This window comes from Copadichromis virginalis, linkage group LG3, assembly GCF_057382275.1.
Source record: "Copadichromis virginalis isolate Kocher_CV1m ecotype Utaka linkage group LG3, C_Virginalis_male_GT1.1, whole genome shotgun sequence".
Taxonomy (NCBI): Eukaryota; Metazoa; Chordata; class Actinopteri; order Cichliformes; family Cichlidae; genus Copadichromis; species Copadichromis virginalis.
The window spans coordinates 59,189,692-59,207,080 of NC_140620.1; the positions used below are offsets into that span (position 1 = coordinate 59,189,692).

Consider the following 17,389-nt stretch of genomic DNA (forward strand, 5'->3'; position numbering starts at 1 on the left):
TGAGGCCACTTACACCACACCAAGGCCTGTGGCTCTTGCTCAGGCCACTCACATCACACCAGGCCCTGCGCTTCTGGCCGAGGCCATCTTCACCAAACCAGGCCCTGTGCTCCTTGCTGTGGCCATGTACAACACACCAGGCCCTGTGCTGGTTCCTGAGGCCATCTTCAACAATCCAGGGCCTGTGCTGTTGGATAAATGCCAAACTGAGCCTTTGGGTTAGGGTATTATGCAAACATGCAGGTATGGTTATAGCATTGTCTTCGTAACTTCAGGTACTTGCCACCTAATCACTTGAATCCATAAATTGAGACATTGTGCTGGAACCAGCAGCTTACGGCCATACCACCCTGAGCACGCCCGACCTCGTCTGATCTCGGAAGCTAAGCAGGGCTGGGCTTGGTTAGTACTTGGATGGGAGACTGCCTGGGAATACCTGGTGCTGTAAGCCTTTAATTTTCATGTCATTGAACCGCTTTTGATCCAGAGAAGGGGTGTATTAAAAGACCAAAAGCAGCTGCCCATTAATGAGGGCACATTAACGACACTGCTTTTGGCTGTTTTCCAATGTCTTGTGCTGCTAGCTGATGCCACCTACACCACACCAGGGCCTGAGTGACCGGCTGGGGCCACTTACACCACATCAGGGCCTGTGGCTCTGGCTGAGGCCACTTACACCACACCAGGGCCTGTGGCTGCTGGCTGAGGCCAGTTACACCACACCAGAGCCTGTGGCTGCTGGCTGAAGCCACTTACACCACACCAGGGCCTTAGTTGCTATTGAGGCCACTTACACCACACCAGGGCCTGTGGCTGCTGGCTGAGGCCACCTACACCACACCAGGGCCTGTGGCTGCTGGCTGAGGCCACTTACACCACACCAGGGCCTGTGGCTGCTGGCTGAAGCCACTTACACCACACCAGGGCCTTAGTTGCTATTGATGCCACTTACACCACACCAGGGCCTGTGGCTGCTGGCTGAGGCCACCTACATCACACCAGGGCCCTTTTGCTGCTGGCTGAGGCCACTTACACCACGCCAGTGCATGTGGCTCCTGGCTGAGGCCACTTACACCACACCAGGGCCTGTGGCTGCTGAATGAGGCCACTTACACCACACCAGGGCCTGTGGCTCTTGCTCAGGCCACTCACATCACACCAGGCCCTGCGCTTCTGGCCGAGGCCATCTTCACCAAACCAGGCCCTGTGGTTCTTGCTCAGGCCACTTACACCACACCAGGGCCTTATTTGCTATTGAGGCCACTTACACCACACCAGGGCCTGTGGCTCTGGCTTAGGCCACTTACACCACACCAGGGCCTGTGGCACTGGCTGAGGCCACTTAGACCACACCAGGGCCTGTGGCTGCTGGCTGAGGCCACTCACACCACACCACACCAGGGCCTGTGGCTGCTAGCTGAGGCCACTTACACCAAACCAGGGCCTGTGGCTGCTTGCTGAGGCCATCTTCACCAAACCAGGCCCTGTGCTGCTTGCTGTGGCCATGTAAAACACACCAGGTCCTGTGCTGGTTCTTGAGGCCATCTTCAACAATCCAGGGCCTGTGCTGTTGGATAAATGCCAAACTGAGCCTTTTGGTTAGGGTATTATGCAAACATGCAGGTATGGTTATAGGATTGTCTTCGTAACTTCAGGTACTTGCCACCTAATCACTTGAATCCATAAATTGAGACATTGTGCTGGGGCCAGCAGCTTACGGCCATACCACCCTGAGCACGCCCGACCTCGTCTGATCTCGGAAGCTAAGCAGGGCTGGGCTTGGTTAGTACTTGGATGGGAGACTGCCTGGGAATACCTGTTGCTGTAAGCCTTTTATTTTCATGTCATTGAACCGCTTTTGATCCAGAGAAGGGGTGTATTAAAAGACCAGAAGCAGCTCCCCATTAATGAGGGCACATTAACGACATTGCTTTTGGCTGTTTTCCAATGTCTTGTGCTGCTAGCTGATACCACATACACCACACCAGGGCCTGAGTGACCGGCTGGGGCCACTTACACCACATCAGGGCCTGTTGCTCTGGCTGAGGCCACTTACACCACACCAGGGCCTGTGGCTGCTGGCTGAGGCCACCTACACCACACCAGGGCCTTAGTTGCTATTGAGGCCAATTACACCACACCAGGGTATGTGGCTCTTGCTCAGGCCACTTACACCACACCAGGGCCTTAGTTGCTATTGAGGCCAATTACACCACACCAGGGCCTGTGGCTCTTGCTCAGGCCACTCACATCACACCAGGCCCTGCGCTTCTGGCCGAGGCCATCTTCACCAAACCAGGCCCTGTGCTGCTAGCTGTGGCCATGTACAACACACCAGGCCCTGTGCTGGTTCCTGAGGCCATCTTCAACAATCCAGGGCCTGTGCTGTTGGATAAATGCTAAACTGAGCCTTTGGGTTAGGGTATTATGCAAACATGAAGGTAGGGTTATAGGATTGTCTTCGTAACTTCAGGTACTTGCCACCTAATCACCTGAATCCATAAATTGAGACATTGTGCTGGGGCCAGCAGCTTACGGCCATACCACCCTGAGCACGCCCGACCTCGTCTGATCTCGGAAGCTAAGCAGGGCTGGGCTTGGTTAGTACTTGGATGGGAGACTTCCTGGGAATACCTGGTGCTGTAAGCCTTTCATTTTCATGTCATTGAACCGCTTTTGATCCAGAGAAGGGGTGTATTAAAAGACCAAAAGCAGCTCCCCATTAATGAGGACACATTAACGACATTGCTTTTGGCTCTTTTCCAATGTCTTGTGCTGCTAGCTGATGCCACCTACACCACACCAGGGCCTGAGTGACCGGCTGAGGCCACTTACACCACACCAGGGCCTGTGGCTCTTGCTCAGGCCACTCACATCACACCAGGCCCTGCGCTTCTGGCCGAGGCCATCTTCACCAAACCAGGCCCTGTGGTTCTTGCTCAGGCCACTTACACCACACCAGGGCCTTATTTGCTATTGAGGCCACTTACACCACACCAGGGCCTGTGGCACTTGCTCAGGCCACTTACACCACACCAGGGCCTGTGGCTGCTGGCTGAGGCCACTTACACCACACCAGGGCCTGTGGCTCTTGCTCAGACCACTTACACCACACCAGGGCCTGTGGCACTGGTTGAGGCCACTTAGACCACACCAGGGCCTGTGGCTGCTGGCTGAGGCCACTCACACCACACCAGGGCCTGTGGCTGCTGGCTGAGGCCACTTACACCACACCAGGGCCTGTGGCTCTTGCTCAGGCCACTTACACCACACCAGGGCCTGTGGCACTGGCTGAGGCCACTTAGACCACACCAGGGCCTGTGGCTGCTGGCTGAGACCACTCACACCACACCAGGGCCTGTGGCTGCTGGCTGAGGCCACCTACACCACACCAGGGCCTGTGGCTGCTGGCTGAGGCGACTTACACCACACCAGGGCCCTTTTGCTGCTGGCTGAGGCCACTTACACCACACCAGTGCCTGTGGCTTCTGGCTGAGGCGACTTACACCACACCAGGGCCTGTGGCTGCTGGCTGAGGCCACTTACACCACACCAAGGCCTGTGGCTCTTGCTCAGGCCACTCACATCACACCAGGCCCTGCGCTTCTGGCCGAGGCCATCTTCACCAAACCAGGCCCTGTGCTCCTTGCTGTGGCCATGTACAACACACCAGGCCCTGTGCTGGTTCCTGAGGCCATCTTCAACAATCCAGGGCCTGTGATGTTGGATAAATGCCAAACTGAGCCTTTGGGTTAGGGTATTATGCAAACATGCAGGTATGGTTATAGCATTGTCTTCGTAACTTCAGGTACTTGCCACCTAATCACTTGAATCCATAAATTGAGACATTGTGCTGGGGCCAGCAGCTTACGGCCATACCACCCTGAGCACGCCCGACCTCGTCTGATCTCGGAAGCTAAGCAGGGCTGGGCTTGGTTAGTACTTGGATGGGAGACTGCCTGGGAATACCTGGTGCTGTAAGCCTTTGATTTTCATGTCATTGAACCGCTTTTGATCCAGAGAAGGGGTGTATTAAAAGACCAGAAGCAGCTCCCCATTAATGAGGGCACATTAACGACATTGCTTTTGGCTGTTTTCCAATGTCTTGTGCTGCTAGCTGATGCCACCTACACCACACCAGGGCCTTAGTTGCTATTGAGGCCAATTACACCACACCAGGGTCTTTGGCTCTTGCTCAGGCCACTTACACCACACCAGGGCCTGTGGCACTGGCTGAGGCCACTTACACCACACCAGGGCCTGTGGCTGCTGGCTGAGGCCACTTACACCACATCAGGGCCTGTGGCTCTGGCTGAGGCCACTTTCACCACACAAGGGCCTGTGGCTGCTGGCTGAGGCCACCTACACCACACCAGGGCATTAGTTGCTATTGAGGCCAATTACACCACACCAGGGTCTGTGGCTCTTGCTCAGGCCACTTACACCACACCAGGGCCTGTGGCTCTTGCTCAGGCCACTTACACCACACCAGGGCCTGTGGCTGCTGGCTGAGGCCACCTACACCAAACCAGGGCATTAGTTGCTATTGAGGCCAATTACACCACACCAGGGTCTGTGGCTCTTGCTCAGGCCACTTACACCACACCAGGGCCTGTGGCTCTTGCTCAGGCCACTTACACCACACCAGGGCCTGTGGCACTGGCTGAGGCCACTTACACCACACCAGGGCCTGTGGCTGCTGGCTGAGGCCACTTACACCACACCAGGGCCTGTGGCTGCTGGCTGAGGCCACTTACACCACACCAGGGCCTGTGGCTGGTGGCTGAGGCCACCTACACCACACCAGGGCCTGTGGCTGCTGGCTGAGGCGACTTATACCACACCAGGGCCCTTTTGCTGCTGGCTGAGGCCACTTACACCACACCAGTGCCTGTGGCTTCTGTCTGAGGCGACTTACACCACACCAGGGCCTGTGGCTGCTGGCTGAGGCCAATTACACCACACCAGGGTCTGTGGCTCTTGCTCAGGCCACTTACACCACACCAGGGCCTGTGGCACTGGCTGAGGCCACTTACACCACACCAGGGCCTGTGGCTGCTGGCTGAGGCCACTTACACCACACCAGGGCCTGTGGCTTCTGGCTGAGGCGACTTACACCACACCAGGGCCTGTGGCTGCTGGCTGAGGCCACTTACACCACACCAAGGCCTGTGGCTCTTGCTCAGGCCACTCACATCACACCAGGCCCTGCGCTTCTGGCCGAGGCCATCTTCACCAAACCAGGCCCTGTGCTGCTTGCTGTGGCCATGTACAACACACCAGGCCCTGTGCTGGTTCCTGAGGCCATCTTCAACAATCCAGGGCCTGTGCTGTTGGATAAATGCCAAACTGAGCCTTTGGGTTAGGGTATTATGCAAACATGCAGGTATGGTTATAGGATTGTTTTCGTAACTTCAGGTACTTGCCACCTAATCACTTGAATCCATAAATTGAGACATTGTGCTGGGGCCAGCAGCTTACGGCCATACCACCCTGAGCAGGCCCGACCTCGTCTGATCTCGGAAGCTAAGCAGGGCTGGGCTTGGTTAGTACTTGGATGGGAGACTGCCTGGGAATACCTGGTGCTGTAAGCCTTTCATTTTCATGTCATTGAACCGCTTTTGATCCAGAGAAGGGGTGTATTAAAAGACCAAAAGCAGCTGCCCATTAATGAGGGCACATTAACGACACTGCTTTTGGCTGTTTTCCAATGTCTTGTGCTGCTAGCTGATGCCACCTACACCACACCAGGGCCTGAGTGACCGGCTGAGGCCACTTACACCACACCAGGGCCTGTGGCTCTTGCTCTGGCCACTCACATCACACCAGGCCCTGCGCTTCTGGCCGAGGCCATCTTCACCAAACCAGGCCCTGTGGTTCTTGCTCAGGCCACTTACACCACACCAGGGCCTTATTTGCTATTGAGGCCACTTACACCACACCAGGGCCTGTGGCACTTGCTCAGGCCACTTACACCACACCAGGGCCTGTGGCACTTGCTCAGGCCACTTACACCACACCAGGGCCTGTGGCTGCTGGCTGAGGCCACTTACACCACACCAGGGCCTGTGGCTCTTGCTCAGGCCACTTACACCACACCAGGGCCTGTGGCACTGGCTGAGGCCACTTAGACCACACCAGGGCCTGTGGCTGCTGGCTGAGGCCACTCACACCACACCAGGGCCTGTGGCTGCTGGCTGAGGCCACCTACACCACACCAGGGCCTGTGGCTGCTGGCTGAGGCGACTTACACCACACCAGGGCCCTTTTGCTGCTGGCTGAGGCCACTTACACCACACCAGTGCCTGTGGCTTCTGGCTGAGGCGACTTACACCACACCAGGGCCTGCGCTTCTGGCCGAGGCCATCTTCACCAAACCAGGCCCTGTGCTGCTTGCTGTGGCCATGTACAACACACCAGGCCCTGTGCTGGTTCCTGAGGCCATCTTCAACAATCCAGGGCCTGTGCTGTTGGATAAATGCCAAACTGAGCCTTTGGGTTAGGGTATTATGCAAACATGCAGGTATGGTTATAGCATTGTCTTCGTAACTTCAGGTACTTGCCACCTAATCACTTGAATCCATAAATTGAGACATTGTGCTGGGGCCAGCAACTTACGGCCATACCACCCTGAGCACGCCCGACCTCGTCTGATCTCGGAAGCTAAGCAGGCCTTGGCTTGGTTAGTACTTGGATGGGAGACTGCCTGGGAATACCTGGTGCTGTAAGCCTTTCATTTTCATGTCATTGAACCGCTTTTGATCCAGAGAAGGGGTGTATTAAAAGACCAAAAGCAGCTGCCCATTAATGAGGGCACATTAACGACACTGCTTTTGGCTGTTTTCCAATGTCTTGTGCTGCTAGCTGATGCCACCTACACCACACCAGGGCCTGAGTGACCGGCTGGGGCCACTTACACCACATCAGGGCCTGTGGCTCTGGCTGAGGCCACTTACACCACACCAGGGCCTGTGGCTGCTGGCTGAGGCCAGTTACACCACACCAGAGCCTGTGGCTGCTGGCTGAAGCCACTTACACCACACCAGGGCCTTAGTTGCTATTGAGGCCACTTACACCACACCAGGGCCTGTGGCTGCTGGCTGAGGCCACCTACACCACACCAGGGCCTGTGGCTGCTGGCTGAGGCCATTTACACCACACCAGGGCCTGTGGCTGCTGGCTGAAGCCACTTACACCACACCAGGGCCTTAGTTGCTATTGAGGCCACTTACACCACACCAGGGCCTGTGGCTGCTGGCTGAGGCCACCTACACCACACCAGGGCCCTTTTGCTGCTGGCTGAGGCCACTTACACCACACCAGTGCCTGTGGCTTCTGGCTGAGGCCACTTACACCACACCAGGGCCTGTGGCTGCTGGCTGAGGCCACTTACACCACACCAGGGCCTGTGGCTCTTGCTCAGGCCACTCACATCACACCAGGCCCTGCGCTTCTGGCCGAGGCCATCTTCACCAAACCAGGCCCTGTGGTTCTTGCTCAGGCCACTTACACCACACCAGGGCCTTATTTGCTATTGAGGCCACTTACACCACACCAGGGCCTGTGGCTCTGGCTTAGGCCACTTACACCACACCAGGGCCTGTGGCACTTGCTCAGGCCACTTACACCACACCAGGGCCTGTGGCTGCTGGCTGAGGCCACTTACACCACACCAGGGCCTGTGGCTCTTGCTCAGGCCACTTACACCACACCAGGGCCTGTGGCACTGGCTGAGGCCACTTAGACCACACCAGGGCCTGTGGCTGCTGGCTGAGGCCACTCACACCACACCAGGGCCTGTGGCTGCTAGCTGAGGCCACTTACACCAAACCAGGGCCTGTGGCTGCTTGCTGAGGCCATCTTCACCAAACCAGGCCCTGTGCTGCTTGCTGTGGCCATGTAAAACACACCAGGTCCTGTGCTGGTTCTTGAGGCCATCTTCAACAATCCAGGGCCTGTGCTGTTGGATAAATGCCAAACTGAGCCTTTTGGTTAGGGTATTATGCAAACATGCAGGTATGGTTATAGGATTGTCTTCGTAACTTCAGGTACTTGCCACCTAATCACTTGAATCCATAAATTGAGACATTGTGCTGGGGCCAGCAGCTTACGGCCATACCACCCTGAGTACGCCCGACCTCGTCTGATCTCGGAAGCTGAGCAGGGCTGGGCTTGGTTAGTACTTGGATGGGAGACTGCCTGGGAATACCTGGTGCTGTAAGCCTTTCATTTTCATGTCATTGAACCGCTTTTGATCCAGAGAAGGGGTGTATTAAAAGACCAAAAGCAGCTGCCCATTAATGAGGGCACATTAACGACATTGCTTTTGGCTGTTTTCCAATGTCTTGTGCTGCTAGCTGATGCCACCTACACCACACCAGGGCCTGAGTGACCGGCTGGGGCCACTTACACCACATCAGGGCCTGTGGCTCTGGCTGAGGCCACTTACACTACACCAGGGCCTGTGGCTGCTGGCTGAGGCCACTTACACCACACCAGGGCCTGTGGCTGCTGGCTGAGGCCACTTACACCACACCAGGGCCTTAGTTGCTATTGAGGCCAATTACACCACACCGTGGTCTGTGGCTCTTGCTCAGGCCACTTACACCACACCAGGGCCTGTGGCACTGGCTGAGGCCACTTACACCACACCAGGGCCTGTGGCTGCTGGCTGAGGCCACTTACACCACACAAGGGCTTGTGGCTGCTGGCTGAGGCCACCTACACCACACCAGGGCCTGTGGCTGCTGGCTGAGGCCACCTACACCACACCAGGGCCTGTGGCTCTTGCTCAGGCCACTTACACCACACCAGGGCCTGTGGCTCTTGCTCAGGCCACTTACACCACACCAGGGCCTGTGGCACTGGCTGAGGCCACTTACACCACACCAGGGCCTGTGGCTGCTGGCTTAGGCCACCTACACCACACCAGGGCCTTAGTTGCTATTGAGGCCTATTACACCACACAAGGGCCTGTGGCTGCTGGCTGAGGCCACCTACACCACACCAGGGCCTGTGGCTGCTGGCTGAGGCCACTTACACCACACCAGGGCCCTTTTGCTGCTGGCTGAGGCCACTTACACCACACCAGTGCCTGTGGCTTCTGGCTGAGGCGACTTACACCACACCAGGGCCTGTGGCTGCTGGCTGAGGCCACTTACACCACACCAGGGCCTGTGGCTGCTGGCTGAGGCCACCTACACCACACCAGGGCATTAGTTGCTATTGAGGCCAATTACACCACACCAGGGTCTGTGGCTCTTGCTCAGGCCACTTACACCACACCAGGGCCTGTGGCTCTTGCTCAGGCCACTTACACCACACCAGGGCCTGTGGCTGCTGGCTGAGGCCACTTACACCACACCAGGGCCTGTGGCTGCTGGCTGAGGCCACCTACACCACACCAGGGCCTGTGGCTGCTGGCTGAGGCCACCTACACCACACCAGGGCCTGTGGCTGCTGGCTGAGGCCACTTACACCACACCAGTGCCTGTGGCTTCTGGCTGAGGCGACTTACACCACACCAGGGCCTGTGGCTGCTGGCTGAGGCCACTTACACCACACCAAGGCCTGTGGCTCTTGCTCAGGCCACTCACATCACACCAGGCCCTGCGCTTCTGGCCGAGGCCATCTTCACCAAACCAGGCCCTGTGCTCCTTGCTGTGGCCATGTACAACACACCAGGCCCTGTGCTGGTTCCTGAGGCCATCTTCAACAATCCAGGGCCTGTGCTGTTGGATAAATGCCAAACTGAGCCTTTGGGTTAGGGTATTATGCAAACATGCAGGTATGGTTATAGCATTGTCTTCGTAACTTCAGGTACTTGCCACCTAATCACTTGAATCCATAAATTGAGACATTGTGCTGGGCCCAGCAGCTTACGGCCATACCACCCTGAGCACGCCCGACCTCGTCTGATCTCGGAAGCTGAGCAGGGCTGGGCTTGGTTAGTACTTGGATGGGAGACTGCCTGGGAATACCTGGTGCTGTAAGCCTTTGATTTTCATGTCATTGAACCGCTTTTGATCCAGAGAAGGGGTGTATTAAAAGACCAGAAGCAGCTCCCCATTAATGAGGGCACATTAACGACATTGCTTTTGGCTGTTTTCCAATGTCTTGTGCTGCTAGCTGATGCCACCTACACCACACCAGGGCCTTAGTTGCTATTGAGGCCAATTACACCACACCAGGGTCTTTGGCTCTTGCTCAGGCCACTTACACCACACCAGGGCCTGTGGCACTGGCTGAGGCCACTTACACCACACCAGGGCCTGTGGCTGCTGGCTGAGGCCACTTACACCACATCAGGGCCTGTGGCTCTGGCTGAGGCCACTTTCACCACACCAGGGCCTGTGGCTGCTGGCTGAGGCCACCTACACCACACCAGGGCATTAGTTGCTATTGAGGCCAATTACACCACACCAGGGTCTGTGGCTCTTGCTCAGGCCACTTACACCACACCAGGGCCTGTGGCTCTTGCTCAGGCCACTTACACCACACCAGGGCCTGTGGCTGCTGGCTGAGGCCACCTACACCAAACCAGGGCATTAGTTGCTATTGAGGCCAATTACACCACACCAGGGTCTGTGGCTCTTGCTCAGGCCACTTACACCACACCAGGGCCTGTGGCTCTTGCTCAGGCCACTTACACCACACCAGGGCCTGTGGCTCTTGCTCAGGCCACTCACATCACACCAGGCCCTGCGCTTCTGGCCGAGGCCATCTTCACCAAACCAGGCCCTGTGCTGCTATCTGTGGCCATGTACAACACACCAGGCCCTGTGCTGGTTCCTGAGGCCATCTTCAACAATCCAGGGCCTGTGCTGTTGGATAAATGCTAAACTGAGCCTTTGGGTTAGGGTATTATGCAAACATCAAGGTAGGGTTATAGGATTGTCTTCGTAACTTCAGGTACTTGCCACCTAATCACCTGAATCCATTAATTGAGACATTGTGCTGGGGCCAGCAGCTTACGGCCATACCACCCTGAGCACGCCCGACCTCGTCTGATCTCGGAAGCTGAGCAGGGCTGGGCTTGGTTAGTACTTGGATGGGAGACTGCCTGGGAATACCTGGTGCTGTAAGCCTTTCATTTTCATGTCATTGAACCGCTTTTGATCCAGAGAAGGGGTGTATTAAAAGACCAAAAGCAGCTGCCCATTAATGAGGGCACATTAACGACATTGCTTTTGGCTGTTTTCCAATGTCTTGTGCTGCTAGCTGATGCCACCTACACCACACCAGGGCCTGAGTGACCGGCTGGGGCCACTTACACCACATCAGGGCCTGTGGCTCTGGCTGAGGCCACTTACACCACACCAGGGCCTGTGGCTACTGGCTGAGGCCACTTACACCACACCAGGGCCTGTGGCTGCTGGCTGAGGCCACTTACACCACACCAGGGCCTTAGTTGCTATTGAGGCCAATTACACCACACCATGGTCTGTGGCTCTTGCTCAGGCCACTTACACCACACCAGGGCCTGTGGCACTGGCTGAGGCCACTTACACCACACCAGGGCCTGTGGCTGCTGGCTGAGGCCACTTACACCACACAAGGGCTTGTGGCTGCTGGCTGAGGCCACCTACACCACACCAGGGCCTGTGGCTGCTGGCTGAGGCCACCTACACCACACCAGGGCCTGTGGCTCTTGCTCAGGCCACTTACACCACACCAGGGCCTGTGGCTCTTGCTCAGGCCACTTACACCACACCAGGGCCTGTGGCTCTTGCTCAGGCCACTCATATCACACCAGGCCCTGTGCTTCTGGCTGAGGCCACTTAGACCACACCAGGGCCTGTGGCTGCTGGCTGAGGCCACTTACACCACACCAGGGCCTGTGGCTGCTGGCTGAGGCCACCTACACCACACCAGGGCCTTAGTTGCTATTGAGGCCAATTACACCACACCAGGGTCTGTGGCTCTTGCTCAGGCCACTTACACCACACCAGGCCTGTGGCACTTGCTCAGGCCACTTACACCACACCAGGGCCTGTGGCTGCTGGCTGAGGCCACTTACACCACACCAGGGCCTGTGGCTGCTGGCTGAGGCCACCTACACCACACCAGGGCATTAGTTGCTATTGAGGCCAATTACACCACACCAGGGTCTGTGGCTCTTGCTCAGGCCACTTACACCACACCAGGGCCTGTGGCTCTTGCTCAGGCCACTTACACCACACCAGGGCCTGTGGCTGCTGGCTGAGGCCACTTACACCACACCAGGGCCTGTGGCTGCTGGCTGAGGCCACCTACACCACACCAGGGCCTGTGGCTGCTGGCTGAGGCCACTTACACCACACCAGTGCCTGTGGCTTCTGGCTGAGGCGACTTACACCACACCAGGGCCTGTGGCTGCTGGCTGAGGCCACTTACAAGACACCAAGGCCTGTGGCTCTTGCTCAGGCCACTCACATCACACCAGGCCCTGCGCTTCTGGCCGAGGCCATCTTCACCAAACCAGGCCCTGTGCTCCTTGCTGTGGCCATGTACAACACACCAGGCCCTGTGCTGGTTCCTGAGGCCATCTTCAACAATCCAGGGCCTGTGCTGTTGGATAAATGCCAAACTGAGCCTTTGGGTTAGGGTATTATGCAAACATGCAGGTATGGTTATAGCATTGTCTTCGTAACTTCAGGTACTTGCCACCTAATCACTTGAATCCATAAATTGAGACATTGTGCTGGGGTCAGCAGCTTACGGCCATACCACCCTGAGCACGCCCGACCTCGTTTGATCTCGGAAGCTAAGCAGGGCTGGGCTTGGTTAGTACTTGGATGGGAGACTTCCTGGGAATACCTGGTGCTGTAAGCCTTTGATTTTCATGTCATTGAACCGCTTTTGATCCAGAGAAGGGGTGTATTAAAAGACCAGAAGCAGCTCCCCATTAATGAGGGCACATTAACGACATTGCTTTTGGCTGTTTTCCAATGTCTTGTGCTGCTAGCTGATGCCACCTACACCACACCAGGGCCTTAGTTGCTATTGAGGCCAATTACACCACACCAGGGTCTTTGGTTCTTGCTCAGGCCACTTACACCACATCAGGGCCTGTGGCTCTGGCTGAGGCCACTTTCACCACACCAGGGCCTGTGGCTGCTGGCTGAGGCCACCTACACCACACCAGGGCATTAGTTGCTATTGAGGCCAATTACACCACACCAGGGTCTGTGGCTCTTGCTCAGGCCACTTACACCACACCAGGGCCTGTGGCTCTTGCTCAGGCCACTTACACCACACCAGGGCCTGTGGCTGCTGGCTGAGGCCACCTACACCAAACCAGGGCATTAGTTGCTATTGAGGCCAATTACACCACACCAGGGTCTGTGGCTCTTGCTCAGGCCACTTACACCACACCAGGGCCTGTGGCTCTTGCTCAGGCCACTTACACCACACCAGGGCCTGTGGCACTGGCTGAGGCCACTTACACCACACCAGGGCCTGTGGCTGCTGGCTGAGGCCACTTACACCACACCAGGGCCTGTGGCTGCTGGCTGAGGCCACTTACACCACACCAGGGCCTGTGGCTGGTGGCTGAGGCCACCTACACCACACCAGGGCCTGTGGCTGCTGGCTGAGGCGACTTATACCACACCAGGGCCCTTTTGCTGCTCGCTGAGGCCACTTACACCACACCAGTGCCTGTGGCTTCTGTCTGAGGCGGCTTACACCACACCAGGGCCTGTGGCTGCTGGCTGAGGCCAATTACACCACACCAGGGTCTGTGGCTCTTGCTCAGGCCACTTACACCACACCAGGGCCTGTGGCACTGGCTGAGGCCACTTACACCACACCAGGGCCTGTGGCTGCTGGCTGAGGCCACTTACACCACACCAGGGCCTGTGGCTGCTGGCTGAGGCCACTTACACCACACCAGGGCCTGTGGCTGCTGGCTGAGGCCAACTACACCACATCAGGGCCTGTGGCTCTGGCTGAGGCCACTTACACCACACCAGGGCCTGTGGCTGCTGGCTGAGGCCAGTTACACCACACCAGAGCCTGTGGCTGCTGGCTGAAGCCACTTACACCACACCAGGGCCTTAGTTGCTATTGAGGCCAATTACACCACACCAGGGTATGTGGCTCTTGCTCAGGCCACTTACACCACACCAGGGCCTTAGTTGCTATTGAGGCCAATTACACCACACCAGGGCCTGTGGCACTGGCTGAGGCCACTTACACCACACCAGGGCCTGTGGCTGCTGGCTGAGGCCACTTACACCACACCAGTGCCTGTGGCTTCTGGCTGAGGCCACTTACACCACACCAGGGCCTGTGGCTGCTGGCTGAGGCCACTTACACCACACCAGGGCCTGTGGCTCTTGCTCAGGCCACTCACATCACACCAGGCCCTGCGCTTCTGGCCGAGGCCATCTTCACCAAACCAGGCCCTGTGGTTCTTGCTCAGGCCACTTACACCACACCAGGGCCTTATTTGCTATTGAGGCCACTTACACCACACCAGGGCCTGTGGCACTTGCTCAGGCCACTTACACCACACCAGGGCCTGTGGCACTTGCTCAGGCCACTTACACCACACCAGGGCCTGTGGCTGCTGGCTGAGGCCACTTACACCACACCAGGGCCTGTGGCTGCTGGCTCAGGCCACTTACACCACACAAGGGCCTGTGGCACTGGCTGAGGCCACTTAGACCACACCAGGGCCTGTGGCTGCTGGCTGAGGCCACTCACACCACACCAGGGCCTGTGGCTGCTGGCTGAGGCCACCTACACCACACCAGGGCCTGTGGCTGCTGGCTGAGGCGACTTACACCACACCAGGGCCCTTTTGCTGCTGGCTGAGGCCACTTACACCACACCAGTGCCTGTGGCTTCTGGCTGAGGCGACTTACACCACACCAGGGCCTGCGCTTCTGGCCGAGGCCATCTTCACCAAACCAGGCCCTGTGCTGCTTGCTGTGGCCATGTACAACACACCAGGCCCTGTGCTGGTTCCTGAGGCCATCTTCAACAATCCAGGGCCTGTGCTGTTGGATAAATGCCAAACTGAGCCTTTGGGTTAGGGTATTATGCAAACATACAGGTATGGTTATAGGATTGTCTTCGTAACTTCAGGTACTTGCCACCTAATCACTTGAATCCATAAATTGAGACATTGTGGTGGGGCCAGCAGCTTACGGCCATACCACCCTGAGCACGCCCGACCTCGTCTGATCTCGGAAGCTAAGCAGGGCTGGGCTTGGTTAGTACTTGGATGGGAGACTGCCTGGGAATACCTGGTGCTGTAAGCCTTTGATTTTCATGTCATTGAACCGCTTTTGATCCAGAGAAGGGGTGTATTAAAAGACCAAAAGCAGCTGCCCATTAATGAGGGCACATTAACGACACTGCTTTTGGCTGTTTTCCAATGTCTTGTGCTGCTAGCTGATGCCACCTACACCACACCAGGGCCTGAGTGACCGGCTGGGGCCACTTACACCACATCAGGGCCTGTGGCTCTGGCTGAGGCCACTTACACCACACCAGGGCCTGTGGCTGCTGGCTGAGGCCAGTTACACCACACCAGAGCCTGTGGCTGCTGGCTGAAGCCACTTACACCACACCAGGGCCTTAGTTGCTATTGAGGCCACTTACACCACACCAGGGCCTGTGGCTGCTGGCTGAGGCCACCTACACCACACCAGGGCCTGTGGCTGCTGGCTGAGGCCATTTACACCACACCAGGGCCTGTGGCTGCTGGCTGAAGCCACTTACACCACACCAGGGCCTTAGTTGCTATTGAGGCCACTTACACCACACCAGGGCCTGTGGCTGCTGGCTGAGGCCACCTACACCACACCAGGGCCTGTGGCTGCTGGCTGAGGCCACCTACACCACACCAGGGCCTGTGGCTCTTGCTCAGGCCACTTACACCACACCAGGGCCTGTGGCTCTTGCTCAGGCCACTTACACCACACCAGGGCCTGTGGCTCTTGCTGAGGCCACTCATATCACACCAGGCCCTGTGCTTCTGGCTGAGGCCACTTAGACCACACCAGGGCCTGTGGCTGCTGGCTGAGGCCACTTACACCACACCAGGGCCTGTGGCTGCTGGCTGAGGCCATCTACACCACACCAGGGCCTGTGGCTGCTGGCTGAGGCCACTTACACCACACCAGGGCCCTTTTGCTGCTGGCTGAGGCCACTTACACCACACCAGTGCTTGTGGCTTCTGGCTGAGGCGACTTACACCACACCAGGGCCTGTGGCTGCTGGCTGAGGCCACTTACACCACACCAGGGCCTGTGGCTCTTGCTCAGGCCACTCACATCACACCAGGCCCTGCGCTTCTGGCCGAGGCCATCTTCACCAAACCAGGCCCTGTGGCTCTTGCTCAGGCCACTTACACCACACCAGGGCCTGTGGCTCTGGCTTAGGCCACTTACACCACACCAGGGCCTGTGGCACTTGCTCAGGCCACTTACACCACACCAGGGCCTGTGGCTGCTGGCTGAGGCCACTTACACCACACCAGGGCCTGTGGCTCTTACTCAGGCCACTTACACCACACCAGGGTCTGTGGCACTGGCTGAGGCCACTTAGACCACACCAGGGCCTGTGGCTGCTGGCTGAGGCCACTTACACCACACCAGGGCCTGTGGCTGCTGGCTGAGGCCACTTACACCAAACCAGGGCCTGTGGCTGCTTGCTGAGGCCATCTTCACCAAACCAGGCCCTGTGCTGCTTGCTGTGGCCATGTAAAACACACCAGGTCCTGTGCTGGTTCTTGAGGCCATCTTCAACAATCCAGGGCCTGTGCTGTTGGATAAATGCCAAACTGAGCCTTTGGGTTAGGGTATTATGCAAACATGCAGGTATGGTTATAGGATTGTCTTCGTAACTTCAGGTACTTGCCACCTAATCACTTGAATCCATAAATTGAGACATTGTGCTGGAGCCAGCAGCTTTCGGCCATACCACCCTGAGCACGCCCGACCTCATCTAATCTCGGAAGCTAAGCAGGGCGGAGCTTGGTTAGTACTTGGATGGGAGACTGCCTGGGAATACCTGGTGCTGTAAGCCTTTCATTTTCATGTCATTGAACCGCTTTTGATCCAGAGAAGGGGTGTATTAAAAGACCAAAAGCAGCTCCCCATTAATGAGGGCACATTAACGACATTGCTTTTGGCTGTTTTCCAATGTCTTGTGCTGCTAGCTGATGCCACTTACACCACACCAGGGCCTGTGGCTGCTGGCTGAGGCCACTTACACCACACCAGGGCCTGTGGCTGCTGGCTGAGGCCACCTACACCACACCAGGGCCTTAGTTGCTATTGAGGCCAATTACACCACACCAGGGTCTGTGGCTGTTGCTCAGGCCACTTACACCACACCAGGGCCTGTGGCTCTTGCTCAGGCCACTTACACCACACCAGGGCCTGTGGCTCTT

The 17,389-nt window shown here is 57.2% G+C and overlaps 5 non-coding genes and 7 pseudogenes across 5 annotated transcripts; all 12 read left to right on the forward strand.

Annotated features, from left to right (window-relative positions):
* Window positions 1-332: 332 nt before the first annotated feature.
* Window positions 333-451, forward strand: LOC146716243 (5S ribosomal RNA). Its single transcript, XR_014919736.1, has one exon. It is a non-coding gene; the product is annotated as a 5S ribosomal RNA (ribosomal RNA).
* A 1,261-nt stretch (window positions 452-1,712) lies between these two features.
* Window positions 1,713-1,831, forward strand: LOC146716244 (5S ribosomal RNA; annotated as a pseudogene).
* Window positions 1,832-2,530: 699 nt separating this feature from the next.
* LOC146716245 (5S ribosomal RNA) lies at window positions 2,531-2,649 on the forward strand. The gene has a single exon (XR_014919409.1). It is a non-coding gene; the product is annotated as a 5S ribosomal RNA (ribosomal RNA).
* A 1,216-nt stretch (window positions 2,650-3,865) lies between these two features.
* LOC146716246 (5S ribosomal RNA) lies at window positions 3,866-3,984 on the forward strand. Its single transcript, XR_014919737.1, has one exon. It is a non-coding gene; the product is annotated as a 5S ribosomal RNA (ribosomal RNA).
* A 1,491-nt stretch (window positions 3,985-5,475) lies between these two features.
* Window positions 5,476-5,594, forward strand: LOC146716247 (5S ribosomal RNA; annotated as a pseudogene).
* A 1,018-nt stretch (window positions 5,595-6,612) lies between these two features.
* LOC146716248 (5S ribosomal RNA) lies at window positions 6,613-6,731 on the forward strand (annotated as a pseudogene).
* Window positions 6,732-8,105: 1,374 nt separating this feature from the next.
* Window positions 8,106-8,224, forward strand: LOC146716249 (5S ribosomal RNA; annotated as a pseudogene).
* A 1,652-nt stretch (window positions 8,225-9,876) lies between these two features.
* On the forward strand, window positions 9,877-9,995 carry LOC146716250 (5S ribosomal RNA; annotated as a pseudogene).
* Window positions 9,996-10,968: 973 nt separating this feature from the next.
* LOC146716251 (5S ribosomal RNA) lies at window positions 10,969-11,087 on the forward strand (annotated as a pseudogene).
* A 1,607-nt stretch (window positions 11,088-12,694) lies between these two features.
* On the forward strand, window positions 12,695-12,813 carry LOC146716252 (5S ribosomal RNA). Its single transcript, XR_014919822.1, has one exon. It is a non-coding gene; the product is annotated as a 5S ribosomal RNA (ribosomal RNA).
* Window positions 12,814-15,132: 2,319 nt separating this feature from the next.
* LOC146716253 (5S ribosomal RNA) lies at window positions 15,133-15,251 on the forward strand. Its single transcript, XR_014919738.1, has one exon. It is a non-coding gene; the product is annotated as a 5S ribosomal RNA (ribosomal RNA).
* Window positions 15,252-16,903: 1,652 nt separating this feature from the next.
* Window positions 16,904-17,022, forward strand: LOC146716254 (5S ribosomal RNA; annotated as a pseudogene).
* Window positions 17,023-17,389: the final 367 nt, after the last annotated feature.